This window comes from Anneissia japonica, unplaced genomic scaffold (genome assembly GCF_011630105.1).
Source record: "Anneissia japonica isolate Jap-2015-1 unplaced genomic scaffold, ASM1163010v1 scaffold287928_len48538_cov156, whole genome shotgun sequence".
Classification (NCBI taxonomy): Eukaryota; Metazoa; Echinodermata; class Crinoidea; order Comatulida; family Comatulidae; genus Anneissia; species Anneissia japonica.
In genome coordinates this window covers 30,316-36,558 of record NW_022725185.1, presented here as the reverse complement: position 1 = coordinate 36,558, position 6,243 = coordinate 30,316, and positions in this window count along the sequence as shown.

Genomic DNA, 6,243 nt, shown 5'->3' with positions numbered 1-6,243 from the left:
TATCTGTATATATCTGTATGTATGTATCTGTATATCTGTATTTTAACAACATCTATCAGCACTGCATACTTTCGGATCGACGATTCGAAAAAGTAACAAAAAAAAAAGTCCAAAAGTATATGTACTGCCCATGACTGGACTACACAGGCAAAGCTCCCCGGTGTGTCATTTATTTAAATCTACTAGGCCAAAGAATAAGATAGGCCTACGTGTTTGCAAAACTGGATAACCTGAAAAAAAAAAAAAAAAATAAGTGTATGGCTCGCATGGCTCGCTGACTCGCATGGCTCGCTGACTCGCATGGCTTGCATGACTCACAAATTGGCTCGCATGACTCGCACATTGGCTCGCATGACTCGCTGGCTCGCACTTTGGCACTACTCGTTTGTTGTGGTCGTATTAGACTGTTATATTTTGAAAGAAGACCATTCAGCAAACAACATAAAACGAAATATTCCCACGTCAGTGCAGCCATGTGTAGTATTCATCGCCTATATATATATATATATAAATATATATATACATATATATATATCTCATTTTCCATAATGTTATACACTCACATGCACTAGTCACTCGTTTAGGCCTAGGCTAGACCACGGCTTTGCCTATTATATTACTATATAATTATTTAAAATATACAATTTTAACAGAAAGATTAATTTTTCATGGACATTCATACTTAAACAATACATTAAATTTAAATATAATGACGTTAACAAATAAATATCAATAATTTAAACGTGTACATATTATCACTACTACAATAATAAGATTAATATTTTTCAATCTTATAATCAATTTTATATAGCCGGAGTTAGTTTCGACCTGGGCAAACCTTTGCTAATAGGTACACTTTCTCCATCAAAAGGCTTCTTCTGTGAATGGAATGACCTGTTCGAAGCAAGAACTCCTGTAGACCAAACCCAGTACCGTTACGATTTTTAATCGTACGGGAAATCCACTCACGATATACATACTGTAATCCTTTAGCCTCAGCATGAAGTCCAGTGTACGAGTGACGACCAGCGTGACCACTCAAAATTTTTGATATACCCAATGACTAGGTCAAAATTACCCAAGATTTAGCAAAAATTGCCCAAAATTACCCAAGCTTCCTGAAAATACATTAAAATTTGAAAAATCCGTGTTTTTCGCTTGTATAGTTTCCATTTTAGTTCAATTTATATACCATTTTTTATAGTAATTGTTTGTGTTATAATACGGATAGAAAAATACGCCCTCAGTCGGCAAGTGTTATCAGTGATCAAGTTTTATTATGTAATGAATTAATTAGGTAAGATCAATGGCAATGCAAATCACAAATAAACAATTCTGAACCCATGTTTACAGCAATTAACAGTCAATTAACAATGTTATGTGCACTTCGTTGAATTTCGCTTACTTGAATGGACTGAAATATACTTTGTTACTTCTTAATTCTTCCTCTATGACAAAAATATTTAATTTTCTTAGTAAAAATAAAATACCTAAGGATTTGAACGGAATACCCAAGAACCCAAGACAGTCAAAATACCCAAGATCTTGGGTAAATACCAAGCAGTGGTCACGCTGGTGACGACGATTCCCCGAAGCCTGATCCTGACCTACCTTAGGCTGCACACCTGGACGCAGGATATGCAAATACAAACATTAAGGTCAGGGGTGATTACCGTTTATCGGTCTCTCGAACAGACGGCGGCCGTCACTACACATGCATAAAACGTATAATTTCATGAAATTTGAGTATAGAGAAGACTTCCTTATGAGTTAGGCCTAAGGAAATATAAATGATATGGGTCTGAGCTTCGTAGATTACAAGGTGTTCTTTGGTTATGTTGTGGTCATATTAGAATATACAGTAATATCATTAAAGACCATCCAACAAAATGAAACATATAGGCCTATCAAACTTTTAGGTTAAAATTTCCGCTTCCGAGCATGCATATAACGTAATTTTTAAATATATGATATTTTCATGACAGTCGAGAATGTACTGATTATATAACTAGATAACTACTGTTGTCCGACTGTGTGCATTGCAAATGTGACGACAAACTCGGGATACGGGCCTCGGTTGACACTCATATTAAAGGGCATGTTAATTAACCTTACACAGGAGCCCGTCGTCACCTGATACGATGCCTTCTACTCCCTAACATCATCACATCATCAGTATCATCATCATCATTATCATCATCATCATCGTCGTCGTCATCACCATCATCTTCATCATCGCAATTATTAATTGCCCATGCTAAAATGGGGAAATCTATTAATTCAGTGTGTATTCATTCATCAATAAAAGTCTCGTAATGCACGAAGTGCATTTCTCAGCATCTAGACAAAACAAAACTTTGCTAAGCTAGGAGAACACCAGACTACTGCAAACCACCCCCAACCCCACGTCTAAAATAATCTTCCAGCGACGGAACAATCAATTACATTTTCTTCCCATGACCCCGCCCACTCATGGAACCCATTATGTGCAAATAGTCAGGGTAAAGCTCGGTTTCCATAAAATCGCTCACCCTATCGGCGACAGTTGCCGGGAAGGTTGAACCTTGTTCAACGAATCAGGGTGCATTGATAACTGCCCTGCGCAATCGGAAAGGCATCCGATTCGTCTGTGAACTGCAACTATCACGACTGTCGGCGATAGGGTGAGCGATTCTGGAAAACCGAGCTAAAACTCTGGATCAACGCCTGACAGGTCCATATTCTCAAAATTGTCTATTCCCTCAGCCCCAACCATGGTGGGGGGCAGTGAGGTGGACCCTCACGCACCTCCTACCGCCAAATCCTGCATCTGCCCCAGGGGTGTCTAAGGGAGGAGAAGCATACGAGGGAGCATAACTGCCGTCGGGAGAATTCAATAATTTTGTTTGGAAACACTGCTTTGAAAAAGTATGTTTACCGTCTGAGAGAGTCTGAGAGTTTCGGAGTGTCTGGAGGGGCCTATTCCTAACATTTGCTCCAAGGACCACTGATCCTTTTGTAAGCCAGGACCCTGTAGTATTTTGTTACATTTCTTTACAGATAGGGGGTTCGTCCGAATTTCCTTGATCCGCCACTGCCTACGCAACTGATGCTAGGGCCTGCTAGTAGGAAAAGTTAGTAAGCATACTACTATACATGATCAGATTGCGCTATTGCCAAAATACGAATGTTATTTTAAGGCTCATTTGCTTTGGCTGAAAACAGTGAGGCTCAAGGAATTGCTAGGTGATGCTGTGAATGGAAAATGTACTCCATGCTAAAAAAAATGACTTAAAATCTAAAGAAGATGAATGTTAAAAAAAGAGGAAATAATTCATTTAAGAAATCCACGGATACATTTTCTTGCCATAAAATTCCTTCAACTCTCTATGTAAGTGGCATATATAGAGGTTTTGTCATGGTGACAAGGCACAAAGAAAGTGGGTGTGCTCCCTGGGAATGAGCTGATTGTTAACTACAGTGTATACTAGTACAATTTTAATTTCTAAAATAAGGGAAACCACCTTGCTTCAAAAGGTCTGAAAGGTGTCATGCTATTGTTAAACTAGAGTTGCCTGATACTCATCAAGACACATTGGCTCTTTTGTGCAAAACTATTGGAAACAAGGACAACATCAGACCTGAAAATAATCCAAATTAACACTGCCCAATAGAAGACTTTTGAGGTTGGAAGGTGTGGAAAAAATAGCATAAAAAAATGGATAAGGAGGAACATTGGTATTATCACACTGGCATTATAATACACACATGATAGAAGAATTATTAGGTACATACCCACAACACTAAGTGCTACAGTACTCACCCGACACCCCGGGCCTAACTTGATCTTTATTGTCATATAAACTACTGCTGGGCAGCAGAAATGAACTTCTATACCATCCCAACATTTTATCTCACTGGAAAGCCCTACAAAATCTGCAGTTTTTAATTTTAACTGCTATTATTATTAGCACATCGTTCTGATAGAAACACATTTCTTTATAAGAATTCTTATCACAATTTGGAATAACAGAATATTCAGGTTTCCATTGTTAGATTTCTAGATTAAATATTCATATCTGTAGTTATGAATATTCATGAAAATTTACAGCCTATTAAAATGAAATGTAGAAAAAATGTAAAATGAGTCCGTTCTAAGTCTGTACAATGCATGATCAGATATGCTGTTTTGCAGTGTACAGCATACATGATAACAACGCTCACCAGTCAAAAATTTGGACAGTTTTTTTTTTTAATTAATTCCTAAATTGTTGGAGCTTCCTCCTGGGACAATGTTGGGTGGGTTTGTTTTTATCTAGCTTTACAATAGGATAGTTTACATTATTGAGACTTCCTATTATACTCCTTTAATTCAATCAACTCTTGACGAAAGTCAGACAAAAACCATCTTGGACAACATAACTACCCGGACAAAACCACCCATAATGAACTATACAATTGTAAATTTTGGTTGGCAGTGGAATGGACAATGTTGGGTGGGCTTCTTTTTATCAAGCTTTACATTAGGATAGTTGATATTGTAACTTTTTATTATATGCCTCTAATTCATTTAATTTTTTTGACAACATGCATGAGGATATTATAAACATTGCATATTTCAGCAGTCACTTCGCTTAAAGTTTGCAATTTTAATGAAAACTTTCCAAACTATAGAAATTCAATTGTAAAATTTGTAGTAAAGTTTAAATACACTAATAACGATTTTTTTAAATAATATTTCTTTAATAGTTTATATTCTAAAAGGACTTGTCCATACTTACTTTAAAAATTACTTTTAATTAAATAGTTCCCTTTAATAATAATTTGATTGAAAAAAGTCATGTTCATTAATGAATGTAGGCGAGATCTTAATATTTTATCCTTTTTTCTGTTTTGATTAAATTGTCACTTTAATTAATATTTCTTCTTGCTTTAATGACAGTTAATGACAGTAATTTATTAGCAAAACCATATTATTTCCATAATAGTCATTTGTCATTTTGTCATTTGTCATTTATTCATTTTTTCCACACATCATCAAATAAAAAATATACTGTGCATAGTTCATTGATACAAGTATTGTGTGGAGGGGGGAGGGAGAGTCGGATAAACCAAATAAGGTTTTAAGATCGACCCACCCCTTACAAACAAAGAAAAAAATACAATGACAGTTAAACAATTATACCCGATTCTTTTAAAATAAGGAAGCAAAAAAAAAAAAAAAAAAAAAAAAAAAAAAAACAGTAGTTGTTACACATTTCAAATTATTCACTTAACGTTCTTTTTATTTATATAATTATTAAAACGCAGCGTAATTTGACATTATATGTTTTTTTTGTAGTTTGATTTACAACAGATGGTGCAGTTTTAAGATTTTGATCAAGAGAATTCCACACTTTAGTCCATTAAAATTAACAAAATTACGGCTAAAATTTGTCTAACATTTAAACAAAATGTAATCATTAGAATCACGTGTATGGTAATTGTGTAATTCACCATGTTTCTTAAAATGATTTGTAAATGATTCTGGGAGGTAGTTATTAGCGTATCTATACATAATTATCGCAGTTTGAAGCCTATTAATGTCAAAAATATTTAAAGTTTTACATGTAAAAAAAAAGTTGTTTAGTATGTGGTAAAGAATTAGACTTGGAGCAAATTCTAAGTGTTTTGTTCTGTAATTTAAAGAGTTGATCTAGTTTCGTTGTTTCTGTGCTTACCCATGGAAATAATTGTTGGTGTTTTTGAAGAAGCATTGTGTTGTATAAAGAAAATAAAATGTTAGATGGTAAGCTATGCTGGAGTACGCCTACAATAGACCTTTCCGGGCTGTCAATCAAACTTCCAAGTAACTAATCAGAACAAGGCATATACGCGCTGTTTACAAACACGTTTTCCACACAAACACACACGAGTTACGAGTTTATGCAGTGCGAGAAGCGACGTCGATGATATGACTATGCAGTAGGAAACCTTTACCATGAAGCCAAAAAAAGAGAACAAAAATTGCCTAGGCCTACTGTCAGTGGAATATGGCTTGTGGAAGACGGCATGTCCTATATTTCAACAGGGTAAACAAGCATACAGCTCAACGGTAGGATTTCATTTATTTAAGTTAAGTGAGGCCTACAAAAATAATCGGGTCGCGTCGGGGTTGGCCTAGCGAGCGATAGGCCTATTCCGATGTCGATCTTCTCCAATGCCTAGGCCTACATTTTAAGATATTCGACCTCAGCAGCTGCATTCCGCGATGGATCGCGCCTG